This window comes from Sciurus carolinensis, chromosome 17, assembly GCF_902686445.1.
Source record: "Sciurus carolinensis chromosome 17, mSciCar1.2, whole genome shotgun sequence".
Taxonomy (NCBI): domain Eukaryota; kingdom Metazoa; phylum Chordata; class Mammalia; order Rodentia; family Sciuridae; genus Sciurus; species Sciurus carolinensis.
In genome coordinates, this window is record NC_062229.1 from 27956961 (window position 1) to 27978396 (window position 21436).

The 21436-nt window shown below is 44.9% G+C and overlaps 1 pseudogene; it reads left to right on the forward strand.

Moving 5' to 3' along the window:
- The first annotated feature begins 18488 nt into the window (after nucleotides 1-18488).
- LOC124968249 (60S ribosomal protein L9-like) lies at nucleotides 18489-19026 on the forward strand (annotated as a pseudogene).
- Nucleotides 19027-21436: the final 2410 nt, after the last annotated feature.

Genomic DNA, 21436 nt, shown 5'->3' on the forward strand with positions numbered 1-21436 from the left:
CTGAAAGTATGATGGTGGTAAGAGTAGAATACTACTTTAAAATAATAACAACAGTAACAAGAAATGAATATTCCATAGAATGAATACTGTACTTCTTCCAGGGACCAGGCTAGGTGGAAGCAGTCCTTGGTTCTTTGTCTGGCTATACAATTGGTCACATGGAAAGTAGACAACCAGGGGTATGTTAGTCCATTTTTTCATTACTATCATGAAATACCTGAGGTTGGATAGCTTCATAAAGAAAAGATGTTTATTTGGCTCACAGTTTTGAAGACTGTAAGCCCCAACTTGTGGCTTTCACAGAGTCCAGGGGTCCCACAAGGGTAGCTCCCCCAGTGACTTAAAGACCTACCACTAGGTTCTACTTCTTAAAGGTCCCACTATTTGTCATATCACCACCTTATTATAGACTAGACCAAGTTTCCATCACAAGAGCCTTGGACAGCGCACTCAAACCCTATCCATATCATAGCACGAGGTGAATTATTTCTGATCTTCCTGACCTGCCCGTGGCTTCCCATCATTGCTAAGACCTAAGTTTCTGATCCATCAAAGGACAGATAGCTGTCTTTCCTATATCCTCAACACCCCAATGACAACTTTAACAGGTACTCAATGACCACCCGTGAAGTTGGTCTTAAAGAACAGGGAAGGAGCTGGGGAGATAGCTCAGCAGGTAGAGTGCTTGCCTTGTAAGCACAAGGCCCTGGGTTCGATCCCCAGCACCCAAAAAAAAAAAAAAAAAAAAGAACAGGGGAGATGCAAGAAGATCCAAAGTATTCAGAGAAACTTCTACTAAAATCAAAAGTAGACCTTTGTGTATCCAAATATCTTTTGTCACAGCTTAAGCTTGTGTCAGGATAGGGTAGCTTGTCAGCAGGGACAAAGCCTGGGTCTGAATTGTGTGGGATGAGCAGTAAACCCATCCATCACCAGTCATGGAAAAGGAAAGGGACCCCTCAGAGAGAAGGGGACTGAGGTTTCCTTTCCACTGGGAGAAGGAGGAAAAGCAATGTCTATGGATTCAGAACACCTCTGCATTTAGGCCAGTTCAGGCCTGCTCCACCTGACCAGCCAGGTCAGTCAGGGTCAGCTTGGCCTTGGCTCAGAGCAGGTCCTCAAATAGGTGCCAACCAGTCTCTGCCAGCTCCTCGGGGCCTAGGGCAGGGATGGGGAGGCAGTGGCTCCTGTGATAAGGATTTCTCCAGCCTGGGAGCTGAAAAGGAGCATACACCACAGCTTGGGGGGCCACACAAAGTAGACCTGACTCCCCCAAAATGAGATACTCCTCATTCCTCCTCATTCCTCATCCCCCGGGGGCAGCCACCTGTCCCAGGGGTCATCTTTCACCCTCCTCCTTTGCTACCACCTTGATCTCTAATTCTGACTGTGGCATTTTTTTTTCACACGATGTCTGTTTTCTGGTGGTGAGGGTAAGGGGGGGCGGATATCATCTCCCTCTTCTTTTTCCTCACAAAGAAACCCCCAGTTCCACTATCACACTACACTAACTATAAACATTAGATAAAAGTCAAGCAGACAGAGTCCATAAGGTCCACCGGCTTAAACAAATGGAGAAGAAAAGATTTCATTGTGTGGGACATTGCCTAGGAGAAGCCAGAACTCATAAAAACAGCCATTGTTCAGGAAGAAAGAATCAGACGGCTTCATTCCCAGCAGCACATGAAAAAGCAACATTGAGCCGGCTTGCAGAGTCAGGGAATCTAAATGGCAATCCAGTGGCCCTGCTCGGGCGGCTCTCCCTACCTCTCCCTCTTACCAGAGGTTCCAGATGAGCCTGGAGCACCAACTTCAAATTCCATGGGAAAATGACTACTGCAGGACCTGCACAGCAGCCCCTGTCAGTCAAGATGCAAGTCCTGAGGCCCTCACCACCTTCATTCCTTAGCACAACAGGGGAGGGCACAATACAGGGCAAGGCCTAGAGTGTGGTCGCAGTCAGGTTAGGCACACATCCTGCACACAGAATGAAGACTGGAAGGAGCCCCAGGAATGCCAACTGCCATCATCGCCAGCATCCACGTGCTCAGAGTTTGTTACTTCTTCATATGATGCGGAATAACAGAAGTTAGTTTCTCCTTCACGACTGAATGATGCTGCCTGGTCCCACTGGCTGCTCTCCCAAATCAGAGGCTGAATCCACTCGACAATGGCACCAGGGACCTTAAACAGCGACACTGGAGGAATATTTCCCTGGAGAAGCCTCCAGTGAAATGACCACTCCCTCCTTTCGAGCTTGGTGGGAGGAACTCCCCACCCCAACCTGGAAGGCTACAGTTCTGTTCTGGCCTGCCAGGTCATCTAATCCAGTGAGCGCACATCTGAACCTCTCTGGAGGCTTGTTAAAACACAGGCTGCTGGGCCCCACACCAGAGTTTCTGAGGTCTGGAGTAAGGCCCAAGAATGTGCAGTTCTGACAAGTTCCCTGGTGATGCTGATGATGCTGGTTGGGGACCACACTGAGGGCCACTGCTCTAAACCAGCAAGTAGTTCCAAGTCACACACACCTCAGAGACTGACAGCCCAAACTCGTCAGAGCACAGGGCTGAGGCCATGCCCCTTACGGCACCAACTGGAGGGTGCATTTTTCTTTTAATTTTTTTTTTGTGTGTGTGTGTGGTGCTGGGGATTGAACCCAGGGCCTGTGCTTACGAAGCAAGCACTAATTTTTTAATCATGTTTAAATTGTGTGTTTGGACTGCACTGATGACTCCTTAATTCTGATGGAATCCACCAACCAAATCATTCAAAAGCTGGGTACATGCTGAGCTATCGCTTCACGAGGGCACAGGGCAGCTTCAAATCACTAAGTGAGTCATCGGGATGTCACTGGGCAGTAGAGAAAATGGGGTTACAAGAGAGAAGTTTAATAAGAAAAACGATCTCAGTCACACACATTTGGACAGCCACCAGGACTGTGTTCTGGGAACTGGGGATGAAGCAGCCAGACCTCCATTGTTTTTTGTGACTTAAAGGATGGAGATCTCCCAACCTTAATGTCACATACATATACCACCCACAATTCTCCTTCTCTTCTTTCTTGTAATGGCTCATCCAACTGCAAGGTCTGAAGGGTTACTATCCTCTATGAGCCTTTGGAGGCCAGTTCATGCAGGCACAGAACCATCAGACTGACACTCAGCAGCTCAGGTCCGCCCATGAGGAGAGAGCAGAGACAAAGCCAGCAAGCAGATAGCAGAGACTGGCCCAGGCTGAAGACAAAGCAAAGGAAATGTCCCCACAAGAGAGCATCTGACCTTTGAACAGGGTTAGGACAACCCCCACATTGGTGGAAAATGAGAAGGCAGGGATTTCCCTGAGCAGGCTGTCCTCCTGCCCATCTTGGGCATAGAACAGAAGCTGCCTAATGAGTTATCAAAGGAAAGGCCAAAAATCAGCTAGCAGTTGCCATGAGATTAAATGTACAATGTCAGTTCTCCTGCACATAAAATCAAAAATTTCTCCCTCTAAATAAAAAAGTCAGTCAGAAGGTCTTCAGCTTCACTTCCCTAAATCTCACAAGAGACCCTGAGGGGAGTTTTTAAAAGATGTTAACAAACCTACCAGGACAAAGAAAATGGAATACAAGAGAACATGAAAAATGTTAACAAATTTTTAGAAGATGAAAATCAGCTAGATAAAACCTTAACTGCCTTAGTGGAACAAGAAGCTTCAGGACTTGGAAAAACCACGCTTGCTGAAAATAGGAGACTGGCTAAAGGTTCATACAAATGAGCACCGTGACACCATCCCAGTTCCCAAACACCTTCTTCACCTTCCCCGAACATCAGGTAATCACTCAGCAGAGACTGGAGTCAGAGAGGGAGAAATACGGAAGCTTTGAGTTCTGGAACACCAAACACACAAAAAAGACAAGCCAGGGCCAGGGGTGTGGCTCCACAGTAGAGCACTTGCCTAGCGTGCATGAGGCCCTGGGTCCATCCACAGCACTGGGTGGAACAGTGAGGGAAAAGAAGGACTGAAAATGGACTGAAAACAGGACTATATGTAAATGTATACATTTTACATGTGAAGCCCCCTCAATCCCAGCTCCCTTGCCCAACTCAGCTGGTAGAACACCAGTAAGTATCCAGGCAAGAGATTAGAGGGCGTCCTCCTGAGAAACTCACCAGTCCAAGAGAAAAAATCTACAGATGCTCAGGGTCCCAGTGGAAAAGGCTAAGAGCCTAACTGTTGGTAGCACAGCCATAGAGTCACAAACCCTGCTCTGTATGCACAGCTCTAACCAGCTCCCTCAAATGTGGACAACCAAAGGCCACCAGACATTGAGGAAAGTCTTCAATTTGCAGACAGAGAGCCAAGCAAACAGAAAAGTGGACCTCAGGAAACAGAGACAATGCAGAGAACAGAAAAACACTTCAAAAAACTATGCTTTCAGAGACAGAAGACACTGTATCCAGAAAGTAGAAATAGGTCACTATTCCAAAACAGGGGAGGGGTTCTTGGAAGCCACAAGAGAGTGCTTTTGGAAATTGAAAAATTGATAGCAAAAATAAGAAAATTAAATTTAAAAAGACTGAGAATAAAGCTAAGGGTATTCCAAAGGCAGAGGGGGTAGGGAATGAAATAGAATTAAGACTAGAGAAAAAAAGAAAAATAAAGGATCGGTCCAGTCCCAGAGGAGTTCCAGAATGAGAAAAGAGGGGAAAAGGAGAGAATGCAATTACCAAAGAAATGACACAAGAAACTTCCCTAAAACTGAAGAACAAGAACCTCCAGATAGGAAGGAACCACCTAATGCCCAGCATAATGAATTTTAAAAGTCCCACAGAGCATCCTCAGACTTCCAGAGAGAAAAAAAAAAAATGGCTGCCACAAAACAGAACAGGAAAAGAACTTCTTGACACCACCACCGAAGTAAAAGAGGGCAGTCCTTAGAATTCTGAGGGGAGGTGATTTCAACCTGGGGTTCAGCTCCAATTACCAACCACATACACACAATCAACACGCTGTCCTGTGTGCCAGGATATGATTTGGAACCACAGCGGCAAATAGTAACTGTGACATGATTACGCACAAAGGAAAAGTTGCTTTCAGACCCATGGTTAACTACAGGTCCAACAGTCAGGTTCTTCAAAGGAGAAATTACAAGAAAAAGGGATGAAGGGGTGTTATAGTTTGGATCTGCAATAACCCCAAAGGCTCCTGTGTTGAAAATGTAGCCCCCAGCTGGAGGTGCTACTGGGAGGTGATAGAAACTTGAGGAGGAAGGGCCTAGTTGGAGGAAGTGGGTGTGGCTTTGAAGGGTGTATTTGGTCCCCGGAAGGCCCTCCCCTCTTCTCCTTTCCCCCTCCCTCCCTCTCTCTCTCCTTCCTGTTTGCTATGAGGTGAGCAGCTCTGTTCTGCCATGTGCTCCCTGCCATGATGTTCTGCCTCACCACAGGCCCATAGCAATGGGCCAAGCAAACACGGACTGAAACCATGGCCAAAATAAACCTTTTTTTCCTTAAGTTGTTCTTCTAAGGTATTCTGTTACAGTGATGGAAAGCTGACCCGTACAAGGGGGGAACCTACAGATTAAAAGAAACTTAAAATACAAATATGTAACAGAAATATGATCCCATTAGTGCTTTATGGGTTTATGATGAGGGGTTAGTCTTACAGGGAAAAAATTATACATTTCTTCCTCCCAAAACAAGTACTGTAAGTCCTGGCAGACACTGTGCTTCTAGTCCAAATCAAACTCAACTGTAAACACACTGATTCATCTTCCCCTCTCAGAAAGGCTCCAAGCACTCTAGACATCCTCTGAATTCCATCTTCCCAGGAGCAGCAATACTAGATCCAACGGAACTACAGGTTCCTGCTGTTTATGCTCTTGATTATGAAATAGGACAACTCTTCTAGAGCCAGATGAGACAGCAAAGGGGCCACCAAGACTCTCACAGACCCTCATTCCTCTACCTCCACCCTGCCTCAGAGACTCAACCCCTACGCCTAACTTTCTCAAGCTATGGCCTTCTGAGAGTCAATGTGGAGTTCCTGAATGGTACAAAAAATCATGTGTGTTTCCCCACAAATGTGCTTTACAGCAGACTTAAATTAAAAAAATTAAAAAAAAGAAACACAACTACAAAAGTCACTCAGTTAAAACCCTGATTATGGAGATCACAAAGCTTCCAGTTCCAAATTTGGATCTGCTACCAAGAAGTCCTGTTTGTTTGCCATCAGTCAGGGGACTGCTGCCCCAGAACACACACACTGCTGGCTCAGACGCTGACGTAAGAGAGAGAATGACAGTGGGGAGAGAGAGAAGTTCTACAGGTTCCCAGATATGTAGTCACAGCCTGCCCCTTCTACAACATAATAAATTGCTTAATTATCCAAAGTCCACACAATCAAAAAGCTCAAATAGTCAGACTTTTAAAAATTATCTTTACATGCTAATAAGAATTACAGCAGTGGCCCTAATTGGGAAGTCCCTCTGAATAAAGAGTAGATTATGTAAGATCCGATTTACTAAACACAACAGCCTAATTTCTAACCCTCTCAGGTAGAGGAGTCTTGGCTAAGGGTAGAAGTCAGAAGGCTCTGCCTGAGGATCCCAGAACAACTGCAGACTGGGGGGAAACTGTACCACCAGGTTCCAAGTGATCAGTCTGAGCCCCAACCATGGCAGGGAACTACATGTCCAGCAAATGCCCCCCTCTCCCACTCTCCAAAATCCAGTTCCTGTGCATGCTTACAGAAATTATAATTGTCATGCTTCAAAACTGCCATGTCCTATTTCCTGATTTAAAAAAATATATCTTTACAAAACGCATGGGCATCAGCTGGTCACTCTATGTAAGTAAGCTGGTTTTGCAGCTGTAGTTTCTGAAACTGGAATAACTTAAAAATCCAGAGAAATCATGTAATTCTAGTGAAAAAACCGATCACAGGAAAGAGAATAAAGAAAATTGGCAGCTGGCTGCTGGCTCTCAGTGGTGGACCTTTGTGACTCAAACGTCTTAATAACTAATAGGTAAAGGGTATTAATAAGCACTGGACCTGTTGCACATTCCCATCCTCAACTCCATGAAGGGATGAAGGGGCAACCACATCAGCATCCACACAGCTGGAGAGTGTGCAGATGGCCTTGAAGCTGGGCAGTCTGGCGCCCGGCCCCTACAAATCCAATTTATTGACTCTACTTTCTAGGAAAGTTGCCCTCTTAAACAGAGACAAACAGTATTCAAATATCCTTAAAGAAAACAGAAAAGGAAAACTAATGGGAATGGCCTAGACTCAGAAGAAGAAGTGAAAAATCATTATTTAAAATTCCAATATCCATTTTAAGGTCCAAATCTAAGTCAACTCAGGGCCCGGAGCCACCTGAAAGGTAGTTTTCTGAGATCTTGCAGGTCAGGGGGCCACACTGCTCACCCTGGACCAACCCACTTCCAGAAACCAGCACAGAGGACTATAACCAGCTATGGATCCTTGAGTTTCCATTTACAAAATATTAAACTTTGACCATAGCAATCATTATGCTTTATTTCTAATAAAATTAAAAACTGATTTGAAAAAATAAAAGTGGCCTCTTAGCAACTACCAGACCTTTGGAAGAGTAGGAGGAATGTTGTCTGCCAGGTCATCAAGTGCTCTTAAGAGGTCAAAGCATTGTTCTCTTTCAAATCCCTGCCCCTTCAGGGAGTTGGGGGCAGGGGCTCCTGTCACCCTAACAGGCCACCGTGAGAACTAGAAATGCCAAGTAGCTGGCTTGGAAACCAGAGGCTGGCTTTGAAAGGTCAAAGCTGCAGACAGAGTCTGTCTATGACCATGAAAACTGGGATCCCCTGGGCGCTCCCACCTCCCAGGCGAAAACAAGACGCGGGGTCTGGAGTTGGGGAAACTCACAGGCAAAAAGTCAAAGACAGCGTCCTTCAGAAGCTGCAGAGGTCAGCTCACGGCGCTGGGGGATGGGGTAGGGCAGGATGGGGTCAGAGCAAGGACAAAGGGTTCCCAAGACAAAGGAAGAGGGAGAGGGGACCAGGAGAAGAAAGGAGAAGGGGTCAGGACAGGGGGGAGGAAGAGGAGGAGAGAGGGCATGGGGGAGGGGAGGGGGAGGAAGAGGGATAAGGGCAAGACTGGACAGGAGGGGGAGGAAGAGGTGGAGAGAGGGCATGGGGGAGGGGAAGGGGGGAAAGAAGGGGAATGGGAGAGGGAAGGGCAAAAGAGACAAACAGACTGAGACAGCTGAGTGTCCCGCAAGGGTTGCTACACTGCTGCCCATGACAGCCCATGACAACTGAGTAAGCCCATGACAACTGAGTTTCAGCCTGCAATGGCTGCAGTTCTTCTCTCCCTTATCCCAAAAGGGGAGAAAAAGCTAGAAAGACCTCTCAAAGTCAGAGTTCCCAGGCTCAAATTCCATGAAAGGATCCCTCCAATGTTTTTGTTTTGGCTTTTGTACTGGGGATTAAACCCAGAGGTGCTCTGCACTGAGCTGTATCTCCCCAGCCTTTTTACGTTTTGAGACAGACTTCAAACTGGTGATCCTCAGGCCTCGGCCTCCCCGGTAGCTGGAATTACAGGTGTGTGCCACTGCACCCGGTTTCCAATGTATTCTGAAGGAGGTCAGTCTCCTCTGATAAGAAGCCAGGATCGTTCTCTTCAAAAGATGAGACAAGGCAAAATGAGATTTCATATTCCTCTCGTGAAAACACACACGTTGATACTGTTTTTTTTCTGTTGTCCAAGGAAGACTCAAAACGTGTAGCATGAGTCATGTATGGTTTTCACTTGGAATCCTGTGAATGTATTAAACGTATTGTTCTTAAAAAAAAAAAAAAAAAAAAAAAAAGATGAGACAAGGAATTCAGTATGATTAGCAATATTTCCACAAGTCAGAGACTACTTAAATATTAGAGAAAGTAATCATGGCAGTGGCAACAGATGACCAGCCCTAATAGGAGGAACTGCCCACTCACCAACCACATTAAGAATTGTAATCCTGTGATGTCTCTGGACCACATACTGTGAAATGACCTTTTTCTAAATTTTTTAGTTGTAGACAGACATAATACTTTATTTTATTTTTTTATATGTGGTGCTGAGTTTCAAACCCAGTGCCTCACACATGCTAGGCAAGTGCTCTACCACTGAGCTACAACCCCAGCCCAGAAACAACCATTTTTAGGGGTCCATTTCTTTTGGAAAATAAATGACAATTTGCAAGCAGAAGCAATTTCTATATAGAACTCTCTATTTCACTGAACAGAAAAACTTTTTCACACAATGAAAGTCCTGAAAAAGTAACATAAAAACAATGAAATGATAATGTGAAATTAATTATATCATATTAATTAAATAAAAGGAAAAAAAATGTATGACCACCTCAATAAATGTAGAAAAAAGCATTTTGACAAAATTAAGCACCTTTTCAGGATAAGACATTCAATAACCCAGAAATAGAAGAAAACTTTCTTAACCCAATACAGAGGTCTCTTGACAACCTCACAGCCCACATTGAACTCAACAGTAAAATGACTGAATGTTCTGCTTCTGTGATCAGGAATAAGACACAGACATCCACCCACTCTGGTCACATCTAGTCAACACCATACTGGAGGTTCTGTCCGGAGCAATGGGGCAGAAAAAGAAAGAAAAGCCACACACATTAAAAAAGGAAGAAGTCACCTCTATTCGTAAGTGACAGGATCTTATATGTAGAAAATCCTAAGGAACCAACCAAAAAAAAAAAAAGACAAAAAACATTAGGACTAATACAAGTTTAGCAAAGTTGCAGTATATAAAATCAATATACCAAAAGCAGTTGTATTTCTATATACTAGCAATACACATTCCAAAAATGAAATTAAGAAAACTATTCTGCTTATAATTATTCAAAAAGAATAAAATACTTAGGTATAAATGCAATCAAGAGAGTACAACACTTGTACACCAAAATCTACAAACACTGCAAAAAGCAACAGTGCCTAAACCAACCCGAAGATATCTTATGTTCATTCATATTGTTAAGATGTCAGTATTCTTGATATTTATCTGCACAGTCAACACAACTCCTATCAAATCCCAGCTGCTTTTTTCTTTTTTAAACAAGAGTTAACGAGCTAGTCTTCAAGTTCATATGGAAATATAAGGGACCTAGAATAGCCAAGACAATCTTGATAAATAAAAACAAACTTGGAGGATTCATACTGCCCAGTTTCAAAACTTAAAACACAGCCATAGTAATCAAGATGGCATGGTACCTGAATAAGGACAGACAGATCAATGGAACAGAGGTGAGAGCTCAAAAATAAACACCTGGTTTCATGGTCATTTTGGTTTTCAGCAAAGCAATTCAATGCATAAAGAATGAACTTTTTAACAAATGGTGCTAGGACAATCAGAAAACCTCCTGCAAAAGAGTGTAGTCGGACTTCTAGAGACCTCACAAAAATTAACCTGAAATGGATCATAGGCCCAAAAGTTAAAAGCTGAAACTACAAAACTCTTAGAAGAATACATAGGACTCTAGGCAATGGTTTCTTAAATATGGCACCAAAAGTACAAGTAATGAAGTAGGACTTCATTGAATTTGAAAATTATAGCATCAAAAAAAAGTGATAAGATAGCCCATTGAAAATACCTGGAAATCATATATCTGCTAAATGACTTATATGGAGAATATATAAGGAACTCTTACAGCTCAATGATAACACCCTGACTAAGCCAGAGTTCCTTCACCAGTCCTCTAACCACAGTGGCCTCAGTCACAGAACCTCTGTCATGCAATTACAACTTTACAGACATTTGTGAAACTGCATTCATGTCTGTCTCCTCAATCAGACTGAAAACCTCATAATGCAGGGTCTGCCTTTGCTCACCATCCCCAACACCCTGCCTGCCTTTCATTCAACAAAAACTGTGCCAGACACTGCTAGGTGCTGAGCACCTGCAAGAAACATCACAGATGAGACCCTTAACCTCCAGCAGCTTCTGTCCTACTTAAGGAGAAGGCTGTGTTAAAATTAAACTCATAAACCAAGGAATACAATCACTGGTGCCAGACTGGTGATGCACACCTATAATCCCAGTGACTTGGAAGGCTGAGGCAGGAGGATTGCAAGTTCAAGGTCCACCTGGGCAATTTACTGAGATCCTGTCTCTGAATAAAATAGAAAGTGCTGGTGACTTAGCTCAGAGGTAGAGTGCTCACCCAGCATGTACAAGGCTTGATCCCCAGGACTGTTTAAAAAAAAAAAATTCATTCAAGAAAATGGACATAAAATTGGTACAACATAAATATTTGTCCAAAAAGTGAGCAACAAAGAACATTATCTAAATGTGACTTGAATCCTAAAATTACAAAAGCAGCTTCCACTTATATCACACCATAGTCCCACACTGCTGTCTACCACACCGGGTCAGGTTAAATTCAAAGTTTTATAACCTCCCTGGAAAGCTAAAAGGCATTCCGATGTATGCAATCGGGCCTGGGTAGCCTTTAATTCTTAGGACTAGAAATAGGCGGATTTCCCCAGCTGTGACGGAGTCAGCAGCCAGGTCTATCTCATGATTCAGGAATCCTGACACAGTGCTCTGGTGGTTACAACTTGTGATTTTAAAAGACTCACAAATGCGTGAGGAATGAGCAAAGAGAGACTGCAGAAGAAGTCCCCTCCAGTGGCCAGCTGCCACATCCTTCCCACGTCTTTCCATCTGCCCCAGCAGAGGGGCAAAGCACCTTACGTCTGAGAGTCCTGAGGCCAAGCTCTGAGCATTATTAAGAAAACTGATTCAAGGAAAATTGAAAACTTCTCTTTTGCTCTTTAGCCATTTGACAAATATTTACTGAGTACCTAGTATACGCAGGTACTCCTGTGAGGCACTATATGTGCTGAGAATACAGCAGAAAATGAATCCAACAAAAATCCCTTCGCCTGTGGAACTCAAAATCTGTTGAGAGGAATGAGCTCAACTTCTGTCCCATAAAATATAAGCAAGAATGGTCCTTGGAGTCAAGTGCCAAATGCCAGGTTGCCAGGCCATCTGCCTGTCCCTTACTGTCCCAGTGAAATGCTCTTTGCCTTCAAGAGGCCACAGACAAAAATAGCAATGTCAGGCCACTGTGAAAACTGCAGACACAAATGGGTCACCTGGGGTCAGGGAAGTCTTCCCCAGCCAACTTCAGGTCAGATCTAAAAGGTGAGTAGGAATTAGCTGGGCTGTCAGAGCCAGCTGGGGATGCCAGAGACATCTGTGCAGAGAAGGAGGGGGAAGGGCGCAGAGGGGCAGGTTGTATGAGCAGAGGCAACAGTGGAAGTAAAGTCCTGGAGGAGGGGGAGAGAGCATGGCCCAGTTAGGAAATTTTAAAAGTTCTAAATGGCTTTAGCAAGGGGAGGAGAGGCAGCAGCCTCTTTGACCCCATGGGGAACTCCTGAACAGGTTTTAAGCAGGAGAGTGATGGGATTCAATTTGCTCTTCAGAAAGGTCATCTTAGCAGCAGAATAGAGAAAATACTACAGCAGCACAGCAGCCCAACGGGGCAATCAGGGAGATCTGGGAGGTTACTGAACAGGAGAGCTGGGAGCAGGAGGAGAATTAGGAAGAGGTCCCAGTTCCTGTCTGAGCAGCTGAAGTCAATGGCACTCTCCATGTGACTGGGCTCACAGACAGATCCTTTTCTTTGGAGGAGGAGGTTAAGGGAGCAGGTAGTGATGGTGGTGGTGAGCTGGCAGTGCCTATGTATCCTACAATGACAGGGTGCAAAGGGTAGAGTTGTGGTTTGGGTCTGGAATGTCCCCCAAAAGCCCACAAGTTAAGGATTTTGTCCCCAGCTCACTGAGTTATTGGGAGATGGTAAAACGTTAAGAGATGGGGACTAATGGGAGGTCTCAGGTCATTGAGAGCATGCCCTCAGAGGGAATTATGGACCCTGTTCCACTTTTTTGCTTCTGTCCATAAGGTAAAGCCGTCCTCTGCCATGCATACCCACAGTGACATACTGCCTCCTCTTGGGCCCAAAAGCAATAGGCAATCTGACCGAGGACTGAAACCTCCAAAACTGTGAATCGAAATAAACCTCTCGATTTCATTATCTCAGGTATTTTATTGAAGTGATGGAAAGCTGAGTAGCTCAAGGAGGCAGGTGATTAAACAGGTCCAGAGCTCGGAGACAGGTCTGGGTTGGCGTGGCAACCAAGACACAGCCCTGTTAGATCACCAGGGGAAGTCTGCCAAGCAAAGCACCAGGACCCACTTGAAGGACACCAACATTCAAAGACTGCAAGAGGGCAGACTCTGAAGCCCACAAGGAAACCAAGGCAGGTGGTTGAAGCAGAAGGAAAACTAGAAGGTTGAAGATACTGAGAGGGCAAGGGAAGAGTTTCAAGAAGAAATGAAGGAAGGTGATGCAGACTGTGCTGTCAGGTCAAGAAGGCCAGAGTGGAAGCTGGGTCCTGGACTTAGCACCAGATTCACCATGTTGCTGATGCTGGAGTTAGTGGGCTTAGGGCACTGATGGCCACAAGGCCAGGGTGAGGAGGCAGAGGACATTTTGGTGAGATTGGAAAGTGCTATGGCTGGGGGGAAACAAGAGATCTAGAAAGATGGCAGAGAACTGAGTGTATTACAGGACAGCGGGATGAACTCCATAGGTCAGATGAGGCTGAAGAGACAGAGGCGACCAATGCTGATCCTTAGTGCTGATCACAAATCCAACAGGGTGACACAATTCAGTTTCAGGAAGAGGGTCCCTTCTTTGCTTAGAGGGAGGCAGGCCAACAGGATGACGCTCGCACCCAGCTGGGGAGCAGGCTGGAAGGTGCAAGTCAGCCAGCTTTGCACACTAAGGAAATTTTTGAAAGGCAAAAGGCAAACAGGGGTCAGGTGTTTCGGAAAGACATGGGAAGTCTAGGACAGTCATCGTGGCCAAAGGCTGGGAGAGAAGCCTAAGCAAACACAAGAGTTCTGCTGGGCAGAGCCTGTGACCTAGCTTTATTGGTTTATGGGGTCACTATGCTAGGTGATAGGTGATTTCTCCAGCAGCTCTTAGAAAGCAGAGCCAGAGTTCTGCCAAGTACACAAAGGAAGGACAATGGTGCTTGACGATGACAGGATGGGGCAGGGAGAGAAGCCAGGAGCCTGGAAGGGACGAGCAATGTGTGCAGAGGGCTGGAAGGAGTAGAGCTCAGAGAGCATGGCGATCATGCTTAGGATTTCAGAGGTCGGACAGGCAACTGCAGGAGATGACACGGTCCAGGAAGCGCCTTGGGCAGTGGGTGAAGCAGGGTGGAGAGGCCACCACTGGAAAGCAGGAGGTCAAGGTGTTGGTCATCAGAAGCCAGGGTGATGCAGCAGGTGGTCAGAGGAGAATGATTTTGAGTCAAATGCTCCAGTCTCCAGGGACAGAGGTGGAGAGTCTGGATGCAGAGGGAGGAAGAAAAACAAAATAACAAAATGTCACCTGCCCCAAAGGAATGGCACTCAAAGCTCCTCTTCACTGAATGCATGCTATGTGTTGCAAGAAAGATATTTATTAGGTTATCTGGTCACTGCAAGCACGCTACACAGGACTCTTGTATCGATGGGAAAACTGAGGCTTGCTGGCTGAGAACTTTCCCAGGATCACAGAGCCTAAACATGACAGATGCAGAATTCGTGGTTCAAGCTTCCAAATACCAGTGCTGCTCTACCCCCACCACACTCACAGACAGACAGGGTAGATTGCATTATTTATGCCCCAGCAATTGCTTATCCCCTTGCAAGACCTCTCTAATTGAGCCTCACAGCACTTCCAAGGAGGAGGGGCCAGGGGCTGCCAGCTGCCTGGTAATGAGCCGGCTGTCCTCCCCGATGCCATACTCCCTGCGATGGAGGCTGCAGTAATTACCCAGAGCCCATTAACAAGCACCCAGAGTGCGATGTGCTAATAGGACCAGAGCAAACACGTCAAAATATCAGCTTTTAGGGATACCCCAGTGCAGAATTTATATTTCCAAAAGGGCTGACCTGATCACAATGCAACAGGAAAAATCCCTTCCTTCCCACATTTCCAAACAAAGCAGTCAGTGTTTGAATTCCAAAGACAATGGAGCTTCATTCTATGGAGACCAGCAGCTACCACGGCTGGTTTTAGGGTGTCAAAAAGTAGAGCCACAGTCTTGGGACAAAAGAGATAGGACAAAACAAAGGTGAAGAGGTTATCAGCATCCATTTGGTTTTTAATAATTTGGCATTAATTTATTTGGATGTCAATAAGACACAATGGAAAGGCCTAGAGAGTTCAGAGACGTGGGGGAAAGCTGTTTTTCAGGTGGAGGTAGTCTGGGTGGATTTGAGCAAATCTTAGAGCTTCCAAAGAAGAAGAGAATAGAGAGTGGTCATCGGAGCCTGGGAAGGGTGTGGGACAAGGGGGATGGAGAGATGATGGTCTGATAGGACAGGGGAGCAGCTGGGTAGAAGAAATAACTTCTAATGATCTGTAGAACAGTAGGAATAATTATGGTTGATGAAAATTAATTTAATATCTCAAAATAGCTAGTAGAGAGGACTTAGAATGTTCTCAACACCAAAGAAAGAATGTCAGAGGTGATAAAATGCCACTTACTCTGATCTGATTATTACACATTGTATACACGTATTAAAGTGTCACACTGCGCCCCATGTGACATGTAAGTGTGTACAATTGCTATGTGCCAATTAAAAATAAAATTATATTTTTAAAAAATCTTGGAGCTTCACATCATACTTGGGGAGATTTCCAGGACCATCGACAGCAAGGGGGCAGTGGGTAGCTCCTCCGCCCTGCAGCCCCGGCCTTGGAAACAACAGCACATTCACAATCACCAGGCACACCCCACTCACTTCAATCCTAAACCTGAGCCCAGCTCTCGTGCTGATTATTCTTAACATACTCAACCAGGAAGCAGCTTGATTTTGTCCTCAAATACTTCGCACTCCAAGAGAACTGCATGCTCCAGATTCTTTTCTTTTAAAATATATTTTTTAGTTGTAGATGGACACAATAACTTTATTTCACTTATTTATTTTTATGTGGTGCTGAGGACCGAACCCAGTCCCTCACACATGCTAGGCAAGCAATCTACCACCGAGCTACAGCCCCAGCCCCTCCAGATTCTTCACTGGCAACCTGGGCCACTTTCTCCTTGAAGCATCAGCACACACCTCAGGAGAGAACTTGGGAAATAGCCCTGCAGGTGGAGCAGCTGGGACTCCACTCACTGCTCAAAAGTAAGAGTGAGGATTTTCTCTCCTCCGCCCTCCCCACCCGCCTTGTCCTCAAGGCCAGCAGCACTGCAGAGAGGGAACTAATCTCAGATCACTGAGGTGAGTAAAGGTGATAATGATGAGCCTTGGATGAGCTGTTTAATCTTTTTATAATCTCCCTGGTCCCCGAGCCTTATGAGGGAAGCTGCTATAACCCAAGTCATGAGGAAATTAGAAACACACCTCAGGCAACCCTGCTCTAATTTACAACAGAAATTAAAAAGCATTACATTTCAAATGGGTCACTGTACGCAGACACAGACTTGGCAAATTTCACGGCATACACCGAGTCCAAGAATTTTCAGAAAACTCCCAATTCTGATAATTCACACAGCTGAGATTACCTACAATCAACTGTCATTGATCCCGAGTTCTGAAGCACATAGTCCCTTTTTCTCTTTACAGTCTATTTGATGATTACCTTGTGCCCATTGATTTGGGATGAAGTCTGAGATTTACCATCTTACTTCTGCTAAGAAAAGTAATTTCTCATCTACAAAAGAAAATACATTCTCAATTCTGAGCACCCTCTGACTCTCCCTGGAGATGAAGATTCCTCCACTTACTTCTCTGATACAACTGGACCCCAAGTAGTCCCTGGTAACTGCCTGACCAAAAAAACCCACATGATTATTAACACCAGCATTTTTTTAAATTATGCAAATGTGTTCCATGGAGAATATCTACAAGATTTGGGGTCTCACACAAGGCTCCCTCCCCACCAGGACTTCTCATATGTACCAGCTGTCCTGAGCCTCCATCCCCAGGGCATATAACACCCTTCTACTGAGCTACCACCACTCCCCTTCTCAGACTTCCACCTGCCTCCCCTACGCTGGCACAGATCCACATGGAGTCATTTTTAAAAAGTCAATCAACTGGCCAGGCATGGTGGTGCATACCTATAATCTCAGGGGCTCAGGAAGTTGAGGCATGAGGATTGCAAGTTTGAGGGCAGCCTGGGCAACTTACAGAGACTCTATCTCAAAATAAAAAAGAATAAAAAGGGCTTGGGCTATGGCTCAGTGGTACAGCAACCCCAAAATTCAATCCCCAGTACCAAAAAGAAAAAAAAAAAGAAAAAGAAAAGGAAGAAAAAAAAAAGAAAAAGTCAATCAATTGATGGCATCCCCACTGCTTAGCATCTCCAGCAGTTTCCAATTACACATAGATTAGAATCTCAACTCCTTACCAGGCTTGGCAAGCTAATAGGATGTGGCTGCCCTGATCATCTCTGGGCCTCTCTCGCATCTTTTCTCCTGAAGTTCTGTACTCTCTAGCCAACACTGGTCTTCTTGCAGAGGCTTCTGCATGTGTGTGTGCAGAACCCGGCCTCCATATTTACCCATGCCCCTTTGCCTCTATTCAGTTCCCGCTGTCCCATAACCCCCACAGAGATACCTTGCTGCTGCTACTTCTGTCCCCTAGTCTCTACCTGGTACCACATCCTACATGGGTTACTCACCCGTGTGTCTCTCATCTGCCCTAAGAACTAGACTGCCTCAGTCACTGTCACATTATACTGGCTGACCCAGGAAAGTCATTCCACATTTACTAAGCAATCATTCATCGACCCATTTTGCCAAGAATCCCCTGACTCCGATCAAAGATGGTTCTTATCCACTAAAGACCTATGAAATCAAAATCACATGTTTTGGGAATAAGCAGAAAACACTCAGCAATTACACCGGATACAGCAGGTAAGCATGCTGCCTGGGTAGCCAGGCACTCTGGTGCCCACGTCCACTAGTCTGAAAAAGTAGGGGTGGCTGCTGCTGCGAGAAAGACCTCCTCCTTTATGATCCCTGCTTCTCCAGATAAAGTCAAGAAGTAAAAGGGCTGTTCTTGAATTAGGAGCAAGGAACTCTTGAATTTAGTTGCCCAGTTCAGCATCTCTCTTCTCATGCTGACCTTACAGTGTTAAGTTTCTGACATTTTTTTTTCCTAATCTTTTTTAACAACGTTAAACAACAACAATGTTTTAAATCCCAAAGTGTTTTTCCAAAATAAATATATTTACTTCCTTTTGAAGAAAAATGCCCAGATTACAAAAGGTTTTCTTAAAATGTGTTTCTGACAGTTGCAACTTATATTAGAAGAACTACCCCTAAAATATGCAGGTATTATTTCATTATTTATGAAATATAAATATGATCAGGTAATTTTGTCATAGTTACAAAATTAACGTCAAAATATCTGCCCTTTGGCTCTTTGCCACATCCACTGCGAGAATGAAGACCATTCTCAGCAATCAGACTGTAGACATACCAGAAAATGTCGACATTACTCTGAAGGGACGCACAGTTATCGCGAAGGGCCCAAGAGGAACCCTCCGGAGGGATTTCAATCATATCATTGTAGAACTCCGCCTCCTTGGAAGGAAAATGAAGAGGCTATAGGTTGACAAATGGTGGGAAATAGGAAGGAACTGGCCACTGTTCGTGTACAGAACATGATCAAGGATGTCACATTGGGCTTCCGTTACAAGATGAAGTCTGTGAACATTCACTTCCCCATCAACGCTGTTATTCAAGAGAATGGGTCCCTTATTGAAATCTGAGATTTCTTGGGTGAAAAATATATCCGCAGGGTTCGGATGAGGACAGTTGTTGCTTGCTCAGTGTCTCAAGCTCAGAAAGACGAATTAATCCTTGAAGGAAATGACATTGAACTTGTTTCAAACTCAACTGCTTTAATTCAGCAAGTCACAACAGTGAAAAATAAGGATATCAGAAAATTTTGGATGCTGTTTATGTGTCGGGCTGATGAATAAGATCTAAGAGTTATCCAGCCACAGTCCTGGAGTCATATTTCAGTGATGCAATAAAAGGTCTCTATTTAAATATACATATATGCACATGTATATGTGTATATGTATATATAATTGCACTTCAAAATAGAAAGTAGAAAACTTTCCATAATGAAGCTGCCAGCATTTTGAGCTTTATTCACTGAAGTATTCTCACGTAACAGTCCATTTTCTGTAGATATTTAGTACCCCAGAGCAATAATTTATATTAACTTGACATCGATTGTACCTTGTGATTCTGAGACATGTAGTTACTCTAAAAGGGAGGAGAGGGGGTGGGGCAGAAGTTTTCTGATAAAGCTGATCAATGAGAATCAGGCCAACAGCGGCAAGAGAGGTGATCAGTCAACTAACAATACACAAATTGGTGTGCAAAAATCATCTGTGACCCTGGCTGGCTCACCAGTCTGCTCAGGTTAAAGTCCTACAGGACAGCTACCACCACTCATGCAATTCAGAAGAGTTCTTGTCAAAAACGTCACCAGTGCACACCACCCTCAGACTTACCTACGCTCCTTACACTTTCTGTGAAAGGCCAAGATTCCCTTTTAATGTAAGGTTAAATGTCCCACTATGACCCGCTCCAGTTCCACAGGGGGTTAAATGAAAAGGCCTTAACTGATCCAAAGAGGAAGTAGAAGGTGGATTCAGAGACAGAGTGAGCACACAGAAAAATAGAGGAAGAAGCGGGGAGGTCAGAGAAAGAGGGACTGAGGGGGGAAAGACAGAATGGAAAGGAAGAGACCAAGAGCAAACCAGACAGAGCCCACGATAGAGGGAGAAAGTGAGAAACAGCAGGCAGTAAAACAAAGACAGACTAGGAGACAGACACGAGAGGAAAAGCACAGAAGAGAGAGGAAGGGAAAGTTCCTGGGGAAGAAGAGGGATGTGTCTCATGGAGAAGCTGTCTGGTAGAGTCCCTCTTGTTCCACGTACTGTATTATACCATATGTGGGAAGTGAACAAGCCTGGAACTCCGCCTAAGAACATCTGCTGTGGACTTTAAGAGCCCTAATAATAGCACAGCTGGTGTCCTCAGTCGAATGAGCTCACCGCCCATGTGACTGCTCCTTCCTTGGCAGCTCCTCCAGAGAAAGGAGGCAACAGGGAAAGGCCCGCCTTCTACTCTCCCCAGTCAGGCTTTATTTCCCCCAGGGCCTCCATTCTTCCCTTCCAGAAACCACTCCCACCCACTTTCCTGGGCTACGTTACTCAGATCCAGCAGTTCCTCTGAACAGACATGTCCTTATCATGAAAGGCAAATATCAGAAATAAAAGGTGGGGACATCACTACAGATCTTAGAGGAAATAAAAGGATAACAGTTATACCAATTAATTCAACACTGATGACATGGACAAAGTCCTTGAGGTAGACTACTTACCAAAACTCACAACTAGAAAATCTGAATAAGCCTTTTATCTATTCAAGAAATGGAGTTCCTAAGAAAAACCCTTTCCACAATGCAAGGAAAGGCCAGTGTGTCCCCAGTGGGCCCTGCTGCCAGGGTATGGCCCCTCCAAAAGCACTGGTGACTCCAGGTCTGGGGATGCAAGTCTGAGACAGGGGAGCCTTTCCAGTGAGAAGTGTTGCTAGGAGGAAAGGGAGCAGGCGAAAATAGGGAAGGGGCGGGGGAGGTCAACAAAGGAGTGGCTCACAGCGGGGAAGTTTTAACCCTTTCTGGTGCAAGTTTTGAAACGAATTCCCATCACAGTACACTTTTGAAAGACCAGCTAGCATTTTAAGAACCTGCACCTTAGCATGGAATGGGGAAGAATTTCAGCCTCTAAGGGGAAGCCGGGCTGGAAGTGCCAAAAGGAGACTCCAATTGGCACTGGTGCTGGCCGTCTCCATAGCAATTGGAAGAGGAGCTGAGAAACCTGGGATCTCTCACACTCAGTCCCGGCAACACATCCTGACTGCCAGGAAGAGCCAAGTGGATATGAAACATGAGGCTTACTCACCAGAAGAAGACAAAGGTGGCCACCCTTCAAAGCCCGCACTCGATGACATGCAATAGCATGGATGGGTTTGTAGGTGTGCGGTACTGAGGTTAACAAATTACTAAATTCCATTCCTGTCTACAGGTAATTATGCAAAAGCAATCACACAAGAGTTAGCAGTGGGCAATCATTAACCTTCCCTACCGCTAAACACTGTTACATACTGAAAGTGGGTGTTTCACTCCTTGTTAATACCATAATAATAAGCTATCTAAATAAGTCATGCAAGCCTTAACAGTTCCATGCTTTGTTTTATAACATCAGTTATAAATCACTCCTGCTGTGAAAGCTACAAAACTCGTGAAAATTCAAAGACAAAGATTCCGGTATTTAAGAGCTACCATAAATACTTCATAGGTCATTCCC